This window comes from Emys orbicularis, chromosome 2 (assembly GCF_028017835.1).
Source record: "Emys orbicularis isolate rEmyOrb1 chromosome 2, rEmyOrb1.hap1, whole genome shotgun sequence".
NCBI classification, from domain to species: domain Eukaryota; kingdom Metazoa; phylum Chordata; order Testudines; family Emydidae; genus Emys; species Emys orbicularis.
The window spans coordinates 155,690,052-155,707,257 of NC_088684.1; the positions used below are offsets into that span (position 1 = coordinate 155,690,052).

At 47.0% G+C, this 17,206-nt stretch overlaps 1 protein-coding gene across 2 annotated transcripts in view; it reads right to left on the reverse strand.

The window, feature by feature from the left end:
* The window catches only part of FBXL7 (F-box and leucine rich repeat protein 7), a 361,824-nt gene that overhangs the window by 30,282 nt on the left and 314,336 nt on the right, over positions 1-17,206 (reverse strand). Inside the window, exon 1 of one of the 2 annotated variants that reach the window (XM_065400096.1) lies at positions 10,605-10,680. The exons of the other annotated variant lie outside the window; for it this stretch is intronic. The gene's annotated coding sequence lies outside the window, so the exon portion shown is untranslated. Of the gene's footprint in view, positions 1-10,604; positions 10,681-17,206 lie in introns of those variants that run through there. 2 annotated transcript variants of the gene reach the window in all.

The window sequence follows — 17,206 nt, forward strand, 5'->3', positions numbered from 1 at the left end:
CCGTCTTTTCCTTGCCACGCAGTGCATGGTCAAATGCATCATTTCGAAGAAGTTCACGAATCTGAGGACCAACAAAGACACCTTCCTTTATCTTAGCTTCACTTAACCTTGGAAATTTTCCACGGAGGTACTTGAAAGCTGCTTGTGTTTTGTCAATGGCCTTGACAAAGTTCTTCATCAGACCCAGCTTGATGTGTAAGGGTGGTAACAAAATCTTCCTTGATTCAACAAGTGGTGGATGCTGAACACTTTTCCTCCCAGGCTCCAATGACTGTCGGAGTGGCCAATCTTTCTTGATGTAGTGGGAATCTCTTGCACGACTATCCCATTCGCAGAGAAAACAGCAGTACTTTGTGTATCCAGTCTGCAGACCAAGCAAGAGAGCAACAACTTTCAAATCGCCACAAAGCTGCCACTGATGTTGGTCATAGTTTATGCACCTCAAAAGTTGTTTCATGTTGTCATAGGTTTCCTTCATATGGACTGCATGACCAACTGGAATTGATGGCAAAACATTGCCATTATGCAGTAAAACAGCTTTAAGACTCGTCTTTGATGAATCAATGACCAGTCTCCACTCATCTGGATCGTGAACGATGTTGAGGGCTGCCATCACACCATCGATGTTGTTGCAGGCTACAAGATCACCTTCCAGGAAGAAGAATGGGACAAGATCCTTTTGACGGTCACGGAACATGGAAACCCTAACATCACCTGCCAAGAGATTCCACTGCTGTAGTCTGGAGCCCAACAGCTCTGCCTTACTCTTGGGTAGTTCCAAATCCCTGACAAGGTCATTGAGTTCACCTGGTGTTATGAGGTGTGGTTCAGAGGAGGAGGATGGGAGAAAATGTGGGTCCTGTGACATTGATGGTTCAGGACCAGAAGTTTCATCCTCTTCCTCTTCCTCGTCGGACTCAAGTGAGAATGATTCTGGTGCATCAGGAACCGGCAGTCCTTCTCCGTGGGGTACTGGGCGTATAGCTGATGGAATGTTTGGATAATGCACAGTCCACTTTTTCTTCTTTGACACACCTTTCCCAACTGGAGGCACCATGCAGAAGTAACAATTGCTGGTATAATCTGTTGGCTCTCTCCAAATCATTGGCACTGCAAAAGGCATAGATTTCCTTTTCCTGTTCAACCACTGGCGAAGATTTGTTGCACAAGTGTTGCAGCATATGTGTGGGGCCCACCTCTTGTCCTGATCTCCAATTTTGCAGCCAAAATAAAGGTGATAGGCTTTCTTAACCATAGTGGTTATACTGCGCTTTTGTGATGCAAAAGTCACTTCACCACAAACGTAGCAGAAGTTATCTGCACTGTTCACACAAGTACGAGGCATCTCTGCTCACTTTGGCTAAACAGAAATGTGTCCCTTTGCAAAATCAAACACTGACAAATAAGAGAGCATGACACTGCATGATTTCTAGAGCTGATATAGGGCAATTTGTTCAGCAGAGTGATGTAAGCTTCGTTATGATTGCATCCTCCATGACTTCTAGGAATAACATGATGCAATTCATATCACGTATGACGCAATACCAGCTTCAGATTGCATCATTCATTGTTTTGCCTAAAAAGCAAGTACTGTCCAAACCCAGTCATAGATTTATTCATAGATCCAGTCAAAAATGTATTTTAGTCATTTCTGGTTTAAATTGAGATCCCTTCCCTTTATAACTCACTTATCCTCTGCCATTCCCAAGTCAAGGGTCGTATATACTGACCCAATAGCATATCTTGAAAACTAGAGCCAATCAACAATTTTAAGCATCATTTTCGTTCTCAGTGACCCAGAATTAGTAAAGTTTGACTACATTTATTTCAGAAGCATTTTGGCTGTAGAGCAGTGTAACATGTAAAAAAATGAATAATCTAGTAAATAAGAAATGCATCCATCACCATTTTCTAAAATAAAAGAAACTATGAATCTGAATAAGTAAGCTAATTAAGTACTAAGTAAGCTAGCAAGTACTTAAATAAATGCGTACAGAAACTGTGTATCCTTCTGGTTAGCAAAAAGAAGCACCAAATTGGTGTAAAGACTGTATTTAGTTGCAAATCAACATATTTTAATGGTTACCAACCAAAGAGAAGCAACTTTCCTTTAGGAAGATAACTAAAAAGTACAAATGTAAAACACAATTAAAATCAATTATTTAAATCAAGATTTCCTGCTTGCTGATTTAAATTATTATTAAAATTGGTGATTTAAATCGCTTTGACTTAAATGAATCTACCTTGTTCAGAGGTACCCAGAAAGTGAATTCTGCCTCAGCACACCTGAGCTCATATGTAGAACTAGCCCTGCTCAGACAGGACCCTGTATGCATACTTGAGCAGTTGATACCCATGTTGCCTAGCTGTACTGCTATTATTACTGGAGATAGCTTTGATCTAGCTAGAACAAAGCTAGCTCAGGATTATTTAAAGCTTTACATTTTTTAGATTACTTTGGTTTGGTTATATTCAAATCCATCATAATTTTGAAAATACAGAGGGATGAAGATCCTTGTGTCACCAGCACTGATTTTAGTATCCTGGGTAGTGTGCACACACATTGGGGGTGCATGTGTGCCTTCTGTACATCACCTAAGTATAATAAAATCATTGCTAGCACTGGTACCAAGACATGCAAGTCTAAGCCGGTGGTTCTCAACCAGGGATATACGTACTTCTGGGGGGTAAATCAGAGGTCTTCCTGGGAGTACATCAATTCATCTAGATCAGTGGTTTTCAAACTTTTTTTCTGGCGACCCAATTGAAGAAAACTGTTGACACCCACGACCCACTGGAACTGGGGATGAGGGGTTTGGGGTCTGGAAGGGTGCTCAGGGCTGGGCAGAGGTTTGGGGTGCAGGGGTGAGGGCTGTGGGATGGGGCTGGGAATGAGGGGTTAGAGTGTGGGAGGGGGCTCAGGGCTGGGGCAGGGAATTGGGATGCAGAAGGGGGTCGTGGATGTGGTCTGGGGGTGCGGGCTCTGGGGGGGGCTGGGATTGGGGTGCAGGCTTACCTCTAGCGACTCCCGGTCAGCAGCGCAGCAGGGGTGCTAAGGCAGGCGTCCTGCCTGTCCTGGCACCATGGACCGTGCTGCGCCCTGGAAGTAGCCAGCAGCAGGTCCGGCTCCTAGGTGGAGGCGTGCAAGTGGCTCCGCGAGGCTCTCGCCTGCAGGCACCCCCCACCTCCACCCCCCCAGCTCCCATTGGCCCGCTTCCAGCAAATGGGAGTGCGGAGCCGATACTCGGGGCTGGGCCACCGTGTGGAGCCCCGGGGCCCCCCTGGCTACAAGCCAGACCTGCTGCTGGTCACTGCCGGGGTGCAGTGCAGTGTCAGAACAGGCAGGGACTACTAGTTTTTACTGGCCGGCCACCAGGATCCCTGGGTGCTGAGCAAGGTGACCCAGTGCCTTGCATTCCACGACCCAGTACTGGGTTGCGACCTGAACTTTGAAAACCACTGATCTAGATATTTGCCTAGTTTTACAACAGGCTACATAAAAAGCACCAGCGAAGTCAGTACAAACTAAAATGTCATACAGACAATGACTTGTTTATACTGCTCTATAGACTATACACTGAAATATAAGTACAATATTTATATTCCAATGATCTATTTTATAATTATATGGTAAAAATGAGAAAGTAAGCACCTTTTAAGTAGTAGTGTGCTGTAACACTTTTGTATTTTTATGTCTGATTTTGTAAGTAAACCATTTTTAAATGTGGTCAAACTTGGGGGTACGCAAGACAAATCAGAGGCCTGAAAGAGGGACAGCAGTCTGGAAAGGCTGAGAGCCACTGATCTAAGCAAGCATGGTTACTGTGATTCCGGCACTTGCTCCCATCCCTAGAATACAACAAAGAGGAGGTATAATACAACTATTGATACCCAAGAAAAGCCTTTGCTGATATGGCCCCCATTTCCAATTACAAATGAGTGTAGACGTTCAAGCCCTAGGTTAACAAGCCCAGGGTCTGCTCACTCGAGTTCTACTACTCCTGGAATTACATTGCAGTGTAGACATACCCACAGAGAACACATAGTTCTACCAAGGCCAATACGAAGACTTAAAACTGCATTTGGGGCCCGATATTCTGCAGTGTTGAGTACTTGCAATTGACTTCAGTTGCTCAGCACTCTAACATCAGGGCCTTGGTGCTCAGATACTACACAGGTTGATGGAATCAGGGCCGGCTCCAGGGTTTTGGCCAGGGCCGGCTCCAGCATTTCTGCCGCCCCAAGCAAAAAAAAAAAAAAAAAAAAGCCGTGATCGCAATTGCGACCGGCGGCGGCAATTGGGGAAAAAAAAAAAGCCGCGATCAGCGGCGGCAGTTCAGCGGCAGGTCCTTCGTTCTTAGAGGGAGTGAGGGACCTGCCGCCCCCTAATTGCCGCATGTGCCGCCCCTCTCCCTTGGACGCCCCAAGCACCTACTTGTTAAGCTGGTGCCTGGAGCCGGCTCTGGTTTTGGCCGCCCCAAGCAGCCAAAAAAAAAAAAAAAAAAAAAAGCCGCGATCGCGATCTGCGGCAGCAATTCGGCAGGAGGTCCTTCGCTCCGAGCCAGAGTGAGGGACCATCCGCTGAATTGCCGCCCCTCTCCGGAGTGGCCGCCTCAAGCACCTGCTTGACAAGCTGGTGCCTGGAGCCGGCCCTGGATGGAATACATATACAGACAGAATACTGGGATTAAAGACACCCAAAGTTGACTCAGCAGCATTGTCAGCTTTTAGAATTTTATCATAAGTCTCATGACATTTGGTGTTGTTCCTAAATCCCCGGTGCCTAGAGTCATATGAATGCATGAAAATCTCAGCTTTCATTTATAGCAATGCTTCTAGCCCAGAGGGCATGTAAAAAGAACCCAAAATAGGCTTAAAAATAATTTCATGTGTCTGGGAGGCAGGGGCACGATTTAGGGGTGTGTGTGTGTGCGGGGGTCCCCTGCCACACCCCAGGCTTCATATACTGCATGTTAAAGCTAAAATTAAAACTTACCTATTTGCCCTTTGCTGATAATTTGGTTGTAGTAAACCTAAATGAATTATTATTGAATATATAGAAAATAATCACAACAAATGTTCTTCAAATAGCCTGATTTTTATATTTTATCCTTCAAAAAAATCCAAGAATTTCCAGGGGCCTAAGTGACGCCAGACCCCCTCTGAAAGTTGCCACCCCCCCACTGAAATCTGTAAGAGCATCCCTGTTGGGAGATTCTTAGTCATAATTTTTGAATGCTTGGAGTTGATGATACTGAATTAGTGTCTACACCATTTCAGCTGTGTTCCTCATAAAAAATTAGGGTGACCAGATGTCCTGTTTTTAAAGGGACAGTCCCATATTTAAGCACTCCTGCAGGTGTTCCGACTTTTTCTTAAAAATAGGCAAATTGTCCCGTATTATCTGTCTCTCCCCACCAGTACTGGCGGGTCCTGCTCCTGGCTGGATCCCTTCTTGCCAGCCACCTGCCCACCAGTGGTGAGTGGGAGGGGAGGTTCCAGTGGCCGACCATGGGGGTGGGTGTGCAAGGCTGGTGGCAGGGCAAAGCTGCAGCGTGCAGGACTGGCCGCTCCCCCTGCTGGTCCCTCAGTGCAGCCCCTGCTGCATGCCAGCTCTCAGCCAGCAGGGCCCATCCCCTGTCCTGTTTCTGGCCGGCACTGGCTGCGCGCTGTGAGCTGCGGTGACTGGTGAGTGTGGGCAGGCGCCAGGCAGCGGCTGGCTACATGTTGCCTCTGCTGCCCACCTAGCGGCCCTTTACGTGCTCCCCCTCTCGCTGTCCTCTTCCTGCTTTGCCCCTTCACCGCCCCCCCCAGCCCAGCTGTTTCTCCATATCTGTCTAGGCAGGGCATGTCCTGATCCCAGCACCGTTTGGAGAACTAGCCCCTGGTCTGTGGGTTCAGCTCACCAACAGCCTGGCTGGCAGGCTCCTTCCTTCCCCCACTACCTCTGACTGGGCCAGCGCCCTGGGAAAGCCCAAGATTCTCAGTCCCAGGGTGCTGGCACAGGAGGAGCCAACCCCTGCATGTGCCAAAGCCCTGTGCAGCTCTGGCATGGGGCAGCCTCTCTGCCCTTCAGCTAAGCTGTGGAGTGGCAGGGAGGAAGCAATTTCCAGCCTGTTCGTGCCCCGACCCTGGAGGCTCGACAGCAGCCCCCTGGGCAGGGGCTTAACACCCTCTTCATCTGCTCCCCCTCCCCCAGGACCTTCCCCCAGGGAGCACGGGCCTAGGCACCCTCTCCTGCTGAGTCACCTCTCTGGCCGGGTTTGCTGAAGCCCCTGCAGTTGGGTTCCCTGGGCTCTGGTGCACAATGCATCCTTAGGGCTTAACCGCTTCCTGCCTGCGCTGTAGCTGGCCTCTTGGTTATGTCGGTGGCCAGCAGCAGCCTTTCGACACTGTGCGGGCAGGAAGGGACAAGCTGCTTTCAACCACAGTGGAGTGGGGAAGAGATGAGCTCTGCAAAGACACGAGCCAGGTCATCCCTTCCCCACACCCTCCTCTCCTGCAGCTGGAAGCAGCTCCCGTCCTTTCTCTCCCGCACAGTGCTGAAAGGCTGCTCCTGGCCACATTAAGAACATAAGAATGGCCATACTGGGTCAGACCAAAGGTCCATCTAGCCCTGTATCCTGTCTTCCAACAGTGGCCAATGGCAGGTGCCCCCGAGGGAATGAACAGAACAGGTAATCATCAAGTGATCCATCCCCTGTTGCCCATTCCCAGTTTCTGGCAAACAGGCTAGTGATACCATCCTTGCCCATCCTGGCTAATAGCCATTGATGGACCTATCCTCCATGAATTTATCTAGTTCTTTTTTGAACCCTGTTATAGTCTTGGCCTTCACAACATCCTCTGGCAAAGAATTCCACAGGTTGACTGTGCATTGTGTGAAGAAATACTTCTTTTTGTTTTAAACCTGCTGCCTATTAATTTCATTTGGTGACCCCTAGTTTGTGTGTTATGAGAAGGAGTAAATAACACTTCCTTATTTACTTTCTCCACACCAGTCATGATTTTATAGACTTCTATCATAATCATCTCTTTTCCAAGCTGAAAAGTCCCAATCTTATTAATCTCTCCTTGTACAGAATCCATTCCATACCCCTAATCATTTTTGTTGTCCTTTTCTGAACCTTTTCCAATTCCAATATATCGTTTTTGAGAAGGGGTGACCACATCTGCATGCAGTATTCAAGATGTGGGCTTACCATGGATTTATATAGAGTCAATATGATATTTTCTTATTATCTATCCCTTTCTTAATAATTCCCAACATTCTGTGTGCTTTTTTGACTGCTGTTGCAGATTGAGTGGATGTTTTCAGAGAACTATCCACAATGACTCCAAGATCTCTTTCTTGAGTGTTAACAGCTAATTTAGACCCCATCATTTTATAAGTATAGTTGGGATTATGTTTCCAATGTGCATTACTTTGCATTTATCAACACTGAATTTCATCTGCCATTTTGTTGCCCAGTCACCCACTTTTGAGAGATCCTTTTGTAGGTCTTCACCGTCTGCCTGGGATTTAACTATCCTGAGTAGTTTTGTATCATCTGCAAATTTTGCCATCTCACGGTTTACCCCCTTTTCCAGATCATTTATGAATATGTTGAATAGGATTGGTCCCAATACAGACCCCTGGGAGACACCACTATTTACCTCTCTCCATTCTGAAAATTGACCATTTATTTCTGCCCTTTATTTCCTATCTTTTAACCAGTTACCAATCCATGAGGGGACCTTCCCTCTTATCCCATGATAGCTTACTTTGCTTAGGAGTCTTTGGTGAGGAACCTTGTCAAAGGCTTTCTGAAAATCTAAGTACACTATATCCACTGGATCCCCCTTGTCCACATGCTTGTTGACCCCCTCAAAGAATTCTAGTAGATTGGTGAGGCATGATTTTCCTTTACAAAAACCATGTTGACTCTTCCCCAACAAATTATGTTAGTCTATATATCTGACAATTTTGTTCTTTACTATAATTTCAACCAGTTTGCCCAATACTGAAGTCAAGTTTTTTACTGTAATTGCCAGGATCAGCTCTGGGGCCCTTTTAAAAAATTGGCGTCACATTAGCTATCCTCCAGTCATTTGGTACAGAAGCCGATTTAAATGATAGGCTACAGACTATAATTAGTAGTTCTGCAATTTCACATTTGAGTTCCTTCAGAATTCTTGGGTGAATACCATCTGGTCCTGGTGACTTATTACTGTTTAGTCTATCAATTTGTTCCAAAACCTCCTCTAATTACACCTCTATCTGAGACAGTTTCATTCTGGTGTGAACCCTGGCAGAAATCTGGGGAGGGGAGGCATGTGACCCTGTGTGCCCCCCCCCCACACACACGTGTTGCCTTGGGAAGACACGGTGCCAGGTACCAGGAGATGCGGGTCCATCCCAGGGGCCTAGCCAGACCTGGAGCGTGGAGAGCGTGGGCAGGGAGAGTTGGGTCGGTTGGTCACCCCCCCGTGTGAGAGAGGTGTATGGGAGTGTTTGTATGTCTCCGCTCCCTGTGTAAACCCTAAAGCCTTAAAGATACGAAAGTAAATAAAAAGATCCAACTACACGGTATTTCTTTTTAACAGGGGCTCAGTCAACTTGATGTTAATTTGAACGTTTGTACTGCACAGATCTGATTGATTTAGGGTTGCCAACTGTCTAATCACACAAACCCAAACACCCTTGCCCCGCCCCTTCCCCAAGGCCCCACCCCCTTCCCTCCCATCCCCCCTCCTTCCATCGCTCACTCTCCCCGACACTCACTCACTTTCACCGGGCTGGGGCAGGAGGTTGGGGTGAGGGACGGGTGCAGGCTCTGGGCTTGGGCTGAGGGGTTCGGAGTACGGGAGGGGGCTCTGGGCTGAGCCTGGGGCAGGAGGTTGGGGTGCAAGCTCTGGGAGGGAGTTTGGGTGCAGGAGGGGGCTCCGGGCAGGGGTAGAGTGCAGGAGAGGGTGGGGGGTGAAGGCTCTGGGAGGGAGTTTGAGTGCAGGAGAGGGTATGGGGTGCAGGCTCTGGGAGGTGGCTCAGGGCTGGGGCAAGGGACTGGAGTGCAGGGACAGAGCCTGCCTTAGCCCCGCTGGGCCACCGACCGGGAGCTGCCTGAGGTAACTGGGGCCAAGGAACTCCATGTGCTGCCCCCTCTGCGCGCCGCTCCTGGAAGCGGCCAGCACGGCCCTCCGGCCCTGGGGGAGTGCAGGAGGCTCCGCGTGCTGCCCGTGCCCGCAGGTATCGCCCATGCAGCTCCCACTGGCTGCAATTCCCGGCCACTGGTAGCTGTGAAGTTGGTGCTCGGGGCGGGGGCAGCGAGCGGAGACCCCCTCTGCTGGAGACCTGGCTGCTTTCCGGAGCGGTGCTGGGCCAGGGTAGGCACGGAGCCTGTCTTAGCCCTGCTGCGCCACCAGACTTTTAGCGGCCTAAAATCTCCCAGTTTGGCTTCAGTAGCCTCCGGGAGATAGGGCCTGATTCCAGGAGACTCCCAGAAACCCGGAGGGTTGGCAACCCTACATTAATTGCCATTGAACTCACTCGAACACAAGTAATTTTACCAGGTGTCCTGTATTCAGCATAGGGAAATATGGTCTCCCTATATAAAATACACATAGCATTTTAGCAAATCAGTTTTACCCCTTTCACTGTTTCATTGTAAAGTTACCTAAAATGTTTCTGAGCAACAATTTGCCTGTAGCAATAGACTGTCTTGTAGCGTTCCCAAAACTCAGTCTGAGTCAGAGGCACTTTTCCTGGGGTCAGGCCATTTTTAAGCTCAGTTAATGTTAAGTCCTAAAAACAATCACAGACTGAACCAGCCCACATTTTTTTTTAACAAGCATTAGACATATTTATAATGAAGACGCACTTATATAGTTTTCATTGCAGCACTCCTCAATACTGCTCTGCTCATTGGTGCAATACAAAATTAGGGCAGTTTACTACAGTATGGTACAGTAATTGGAGATGATATGCTGCTAAATAATAAAACTTCTACTGGATTCCAAAATACTTATACCTTGTTAAATTAAATCCAAGCTACATAGAGAACAACTTCTAGCTGAGCCACAATCAGGTGAACGCTCCCTAATTCACACACCTGGTAACGATGCTCTTTATGCTTCCAAGGGCTTTGTTTGGGGCTTCAGCTGCAGTAATTTGTGTAATGCATACACAGCAAGCTCAGTCACCACATGAACTCTGCTAATTGGTCAATAAAAGTTAACACTTTTCTTCTTCAAAAGGCTTTCCAAACATTCACTAATTAATTCTCCCAATACCCTAGTGAAGCAGGTGGCTTAACCTTTATATTATAGATGAAAAAACAAACAATGCAGCTACATGAATTGACCTGTCCTAAACCACAGAGACAGTGTCAGGAGTTTCAAGCTCCTAGCCCTGTGTCCAGACCACTAAATTACACCTCTCTGGCAACTGGCAGATAGCAGATATAACACTAATTTATACCAAAAAAATGACATGTACAAAGTATTAATGTTATTTATTATACATAATTTTAGGGATGACCCTTAAGTGGTGAACAACACTCACAGAAGATCAGACGATACACATAATAGCAACACCCACATTTGCCCTTCCATAAGCCAGTTTGTACCTTTTGCTTTTTGTCTCTCCGTAACTACGCCTGCCACTATGACTTCCTCTTGAGAAATTCCCAGAGCCAGCTCCTTTGTCTGCTATAAACACAAGGAGCGAAACGTCAGCTAGAATGTAAACTTGGCGGAGGCTCACAAAATACACAACCAAACAATTCAGGGCCTTGTTGAGTCCAGCCCTTTTATTGCACGGAACCATAACCTTGACCAGCCCCCCCCTATTTATATGGCTTCCCAAGTATATAAACTGTTGCTGTTAAATTATGAGTATCCTACGTTTATGAGAGCAATTAGTCTGTTTGTTTAGAAAAGCTATTTGTCTGTCTCCTGTATTTTAAATGGTTCCCCTCCTTTTTTTGCCCAAAGCAAAACAAAATAATGTTTGGATTTTTAATTGAGGGTGGGCTACATCCAAAGTTCACTTAATGCAAGGAAATCTCTATTACTTTCAAAATTATTGGGGGATGATAAACTTTCATTAGAACTGGAATGTTCCTTTATGATGAGCATATGTGTGTCAGGCATACATAAGGGTTTTATTTTTAAACCTCTTTATCCAAGTTCATTAAAAGAGGAGATCGTTTTGTTAGGAAATATTGCATTAAAAACCACGCAAAGTGAATGACAGAAACCAGAATGCTTTTTATTTGAGGGGTGGGTTGGTAGTGATAGTTTTGTCTTCATGATCAGGACAGGTCTGGAGGTAGAGTTGTATGACTGGGAATGTATCCCTTTAAATTGAATTTTGCAGTGGATTGAAGGAAGGGATGGAATAAAGGGGGCACAAGACTTTTGATGGGATGGATTAAAACCCATTTTCAAAAGGAGAAATAAGCCTCTCTAATGTTGCTCTACTGTATGTTACTGCTCATGGTGGCAAATGCATCTGAAGGCTGTTACTGGGATACGTACCACCCACTCTGCCTGTCTTTCTGGATAGTCTTCGCAGCCAGGGATAAAAATATGCAAATCCTGGTCTAACAGACACAGACTTCCACTACATATTGCAAAAACAAGATCCTAGATACCAGCAGTATTATTTCTACAACTCGGAGCCTGAAGCACTTGTTTGAAGAGTTGTGTGGCTGGTAGCCAATAGGCTATTTACTTCTATGAGTGCAGTTCATTCTCCCTTAGAGGGACTAGCATCCCAAGCCCTCTGCTTTAAGGGACCCCCAGATTAAGTCTTAAATCTTCAATTTCATGAAAAAGAAAACTTACAAGGCAAATTCAGCAGCTGGGAAAGTTAGGAGAATAGAGTTACCCTTCTCAGCACCTTTGCTTTGCTATTCTGTGTGATCTAGTCTCTCCTCTTTCATATGCATGTAGCTCTGGTTAGTGTGGATGAAAGTTCTACATTCTCATCACTATATATGCCCTTGTAGAGGAGACCCACTGCAACACTTACAAGCATATGATCCTGCAGAGGGTCTCAGAAGGGAGATGAGGACAAATTAGGAGTAGTGGAGTGGCCATCTTGGAAAAAGGAAAAGCTAGAGGGGAGTTTTTAAAACCAGAATTGCATAGTTCAATCAATAAATGCAAAGAAATACATGGCTAGCTGGCATTATGAGAGTTGTGATATAGACAGAGAATCTCCAGTCAGTATCGGGACAAAGAATGTAAACACAGCATGAAGGAAGATTTAAAGGAAAACTGTGCGTGATTTGCTCAGCATGATGAGAACACACTTGGTTAAAGGCACTTCTCATGTGTTACTCCTGGGGCAATTTTGCGCTACTGCATATGCCACTGTGCCGTGCATATTTTTTTCTGCAGAAAATAACTTCTGCCGGAAAGTTGCTGCAGTTATGCCTTTTGCCCACCAGAAACCACTTTGGTGCTAGAACAGAGCAGCTGCTTCCGGGCCCTCCCCAACTGTGATAGGGAAGAGAAGAGGCTGCTCTGGTTTATGGATTTTGGGTAGCAGGTAGAGTACACCTGGTCGGGGCTCTAGGGGTGTGTCAGTGTAGATTTGTTCAAGTGTAGGTTTGATCATCTGCTCAAGAAACTCCCTAAAGAAGCACAGGAACAAATCTACACTGACACACCCCTAGAGCCCCGACCAGGGGTATTCTACCTGCTACCTGGCTATGTAGTTATCTGGCTATGTACACTCTCTTCTCAGGCCCTACGCTACCAGCACTCCCAGCTATCTTCGAGACACCACTGACTTCCTGAGGAAACTACAATCCTTTGGTGATCTTCCAGAAAACACCATCCTAGCCACTATGGATGTAGAAGCCCTCTACACCAACATTCCACACAAAGGTGGACTACAAGCCATCAGGAATAGCATCCCTGATACCATCACGGCAAACCTGGTGACTGAACTTTGTAACTTTGTCCTCACCCACAACTATTTCACATTTGGGGACAATTTATACCTTCAAGTCAGCGGGACTGCTATGGGTACCCACATGGCCCCTCAGTATGCCAACATTTTTATGGCTGATTTAGAATGCTTCCTCAGCTCTCGTCCCCTTACGCCCCTACTCTACTTGTGCTACATTGATGACATCTTCATCATCTGGACCCATGGGAAGGAGGCCCTTGAGGAATTCCACCAAGATTTCAACGATTTCCACCCTACCATCAACCACACAAGAGGTCCACTTCCTAGACACTACAGTGCTAATAAGTGATGGTCACATAAACACCACCCTATTCCGGAAACCTACTGACCGCTATACTTACCTACATGCCTCCAGCTTTCATCCAGACCACATCACACGATCCATTGTCTACAGCCAAGCTCTAAGATACAACCGCATTTGCTCCGATCCCTCAGACAGAGACAAACACCTACAGAATCTCTATCAAGCATTCTTAAAACTGCAATACCCACCTGGTGAAGTGAAGAAACAGATTGACAGAGCCAGAAGGGTACCGAGAAGTCACCTACTACAAGACAGGCCCAACAAAGAAAGTAACAGAACGCCACTAGCCGTCACCTACAGCCCCCAACTAAAACCTCTCCAGCACATCATCAAGGATCTACAACCTATCCTGAAGGATGATCCCTCACTCTCACAGACCTTGGGAGACAGGCCAGTCCTCGCCTACAGACAGACCCCCAACCTGAAACAAATACGCACCAGCAACTACACACCACACAACAAAAACACCAACCCAGGAACCAAACCCTGCTACAAAACCCGGTGCCAGCTCTGTCCACATATCTATTCAAGGGACACCATCATAGGACCTAACCACATCAGCCACACCATCCGGGGCTCATTCACCTGCACATCTACCAATGTGATATATGCCATCATGTGCCAGCAATGCCCCTCTGCCATGTACATTGGCCAAAGTCTCTACGCGAAAGAATAAATGGACACAAATCTGACATCAGGAATCATAACATTCAAAAACCAGTAGGAGAACACGTCAATCTCTCTGGTCATTCAATAACAGACCTAAAAGTGGCAATTCTTCAACAAAAAAACTTCAAAAACAGACTCCAACGTGAAACTGCAGAACTGGAATTAATTTGCAAACTGGATACCATTAGATTAGGCCTGAATAAAGACTGGGAGTGGTTGGGTCATTACAAAACCTAAACTTAATTTCCCCAATACTAATTTCTCCCTACTGTTACTTACACTTTCTTGTCAACTCTCTGTAATGGGCCACTCTCTTACCACTTCAAAAGTGATTTTTTCGCCCTTGGTACCCTGCTGTTAATTGATTTATCTCATTAGACTGACCTCACACTTGGTAAAGCAACCCCCATCCTTTCATGTATTTATACCTGCTCCTGTATTTTTCACTTCATGCATCTGATGAAGTGGGCTCTAGCCCATGAAAGCTTATGCCCAAATAAATTTGTTAGTCTCTAAGGTGCCACAAGGACTCCTCGTTGTTTTTGCTGATACAGACTAACATGGCTACCCCTCTGAAACCTGTCACAATATTATGTTGTTATTTTGACAAATAAAATATGCAGAATTTTAAAATGTGTGAATAATTTGTTATTTTTTAGTGCAGAATTTGTAATTGTTTGGCACAGAATTCCCCCAGGAGTAATGTGTAAACTCTGAAATCTAGTTCAGAATTAGGGTGTAGTGAGACATAATATTGTCAGGAAAACCAATGCCTTTGTGCAAGAGTCAGTAGTCATTTTATTCTTAGTGTGGTGGCAGCCTGTCACCCAGGAGACACTCATTCTGTGCTCTTTCATGAAGACTATACTTTTTTATTTTAAAGGAAATCAAGAATGAACCCTCATTTTTAAGTTGAAAGTATTTGATGTCTTTTGTAAATTAAAACCTATACCACATATATATATGACCAACATTCCTGAGTTTATGGGAGATCGGTGACATCTTGTAAAGTGGATGTCTGTGACACTTGTTGTGGGACATACACGTCACATCGAAACACATGAACTCATTTTCAGAGGTGCTGAGCACCAACAGATCACACTGGCTTAGCAATGCAGGTGCTCAGCACCTCTGAAAATCATACTAGCAGTTCCCATTTTACTTTGTACTTTCAAATCACAGAGCAAAGCTAAATGGGTGCAGCTTAGTTTTAATGCAAAAGAGAAGAGAATAACCCTGAAAAATATCCAGATGAGATCACAGTAGTATTAAATACCATTCTACTTTCCAGAAGCAGTCTATCTAGTCCCTGTTCCTCAATTTATTTATGTACCTTTTACCATCAACAACTGTTTTTATGAAGTAACTTTATGCCAGGCCCTAAACATGGATTTTATAGAAAGCTTTTGCTGTAAAAATAGTTGTCTGGTTTGATTAATGGTCATCTTGAACAGGAAATACTTGCATAATGTGAATACATCTTGGACACAGATCAGGCTCACAGTAGGTCTTTTGTGCTGCAGAGGCTAACCTGGAACTGTTCCCATTGATATCAGTTTGAATAGTCCTGCTGGACTGCAGAGTGTGGATACTGATAAGCAGCTCCACAGTTTTTAGGCTATGTGGTTTCAGAAGATGATTTATAAAATGCAAACTATACCAGCTAGCCTGGTGGAGGTAAGAATCCAACTACAAGCTGTACCAACGAGCCTTGAATGCATTCAGTAAGAATCCCTTTATACATACGGTGCAGCATGCAGATCTACAGTCTGGCTCTAGAGAATTCAGAAAGCAAGAGTCCAAAATCTGGAAAGCTGAAAAGCATTCAAGGAATTCTTCATAATTTGACAAACAGATTTTACAAAACCCCTGCAGGAAGGCGCCCTAAACAAAAAATCTTTCAAAAATTACCAAAAGAAAGTTTTTAAAAAACAGATCTGGAATAGACCCAGGACAGAAAAGAGATCAGCAGAAAGAGAGCCCAACAAGATAGGGGAGTGTTGCTGTCCAATAAGGTAACTGGCATCCTTGTTCATTTTCAGCACGATGTGATTGATATGTAACTCATGCAGTATATTTAGTAGCAAAAGGGTCAAGCTCCTTTTGGTGCAAGGGGATGCTAGATCTGTAAATCCTTTTAGTGTTTACTTCCTGGTCTCTTCCAGTTTCACAGTTTTACTATTGAAAGCCAGCTGCTTTTGTATTGCTCTTTATTCTGTGGCCCCAGTACTCGGAACTGACAATTCCTAGGTGAATAGGGCTACCATATGTCCGGATTTCCCCGGACATGTCCGGCTTTTCGGTCTATAAATAGCCATCCGGGGGGATTTTTAAAAATCTAAAAATGTCCGGGATTTCACCCCGGTCAGCTATTTATAGACAGAAAAGCGGCGGCCAAGCGCCGCTGGGCACCCAAAGCCCCTTCCCGGCTCCCCCCATCCCTTGCAGCCTTACCACGCTGTCCGGCCCCGCAGCTGTCTTCCCCCTCCTCCACTCCCCTGAACGCTCCGCCCCCTGCTCCTCCCCCTCCCCTGCTTCCCGCGAATCAGATCTTCACGGGAAGTCTGAAAAGAAGCAGGGGCAGGCGGGCGGCAGCAGCAGGTAAGCTGGGGCGGGGGGGTGCGAGGAGGAGAGCTCCGGGGAGGCGCGGCCCTGGCCGAGCAGCTCCCTCCGGCCTGGGCCGAGCGGCGCCCGGCGGCCCCAGCGGCTCCAGCCCACCTCGGGCCCCAGCGGCTCCGGCCCCGGTTCCGGCCCCAGGGCGGCGACCCCGGTTCCAGCCGAGTGCACCAACCCGGCGCCGGCCGAGCACCCCCGGCCCGGCCCGGGCCCCAGCAGCGCCGGCCCCGCCCCGGCCGAGCACCTCCGGCCCGGCCCCAAGCCCCGCAACCCCGGCCGGAGCTCCGGCCGGAGTGCAGCCCGATTCCTGGGCTTTTTAAAGCCGGCCCTGGTCAGGGGACAGGGAGGGGGGGTTGGATGGGTCGGGAGTTTGGGGGGGGCTGTCAGGGGGGCAGAGGTGTGGAGAGGGGTTGGGACAGTCAGGGACAGGGAGCAGGGGGGGTTAGATGGGTCTGGGGTTCTGGGGGGGCTGTCAGGGGGGCAGGGGTGTGGAGAGGGGTTGGGACAGTCAGGGACAGGGAGCGGGGGCGGTTAGATGGGTCTGGGGTTCTGGGGGGACTGTCAGGGGGGCAGGGGTGTGGAGGGGGGGTCGAGGCAGGCAGGTAGCAGAGGGGGTTGGATGGGTCAGGAGTTCTGGGGGTCCTGTCAGGGGGCGG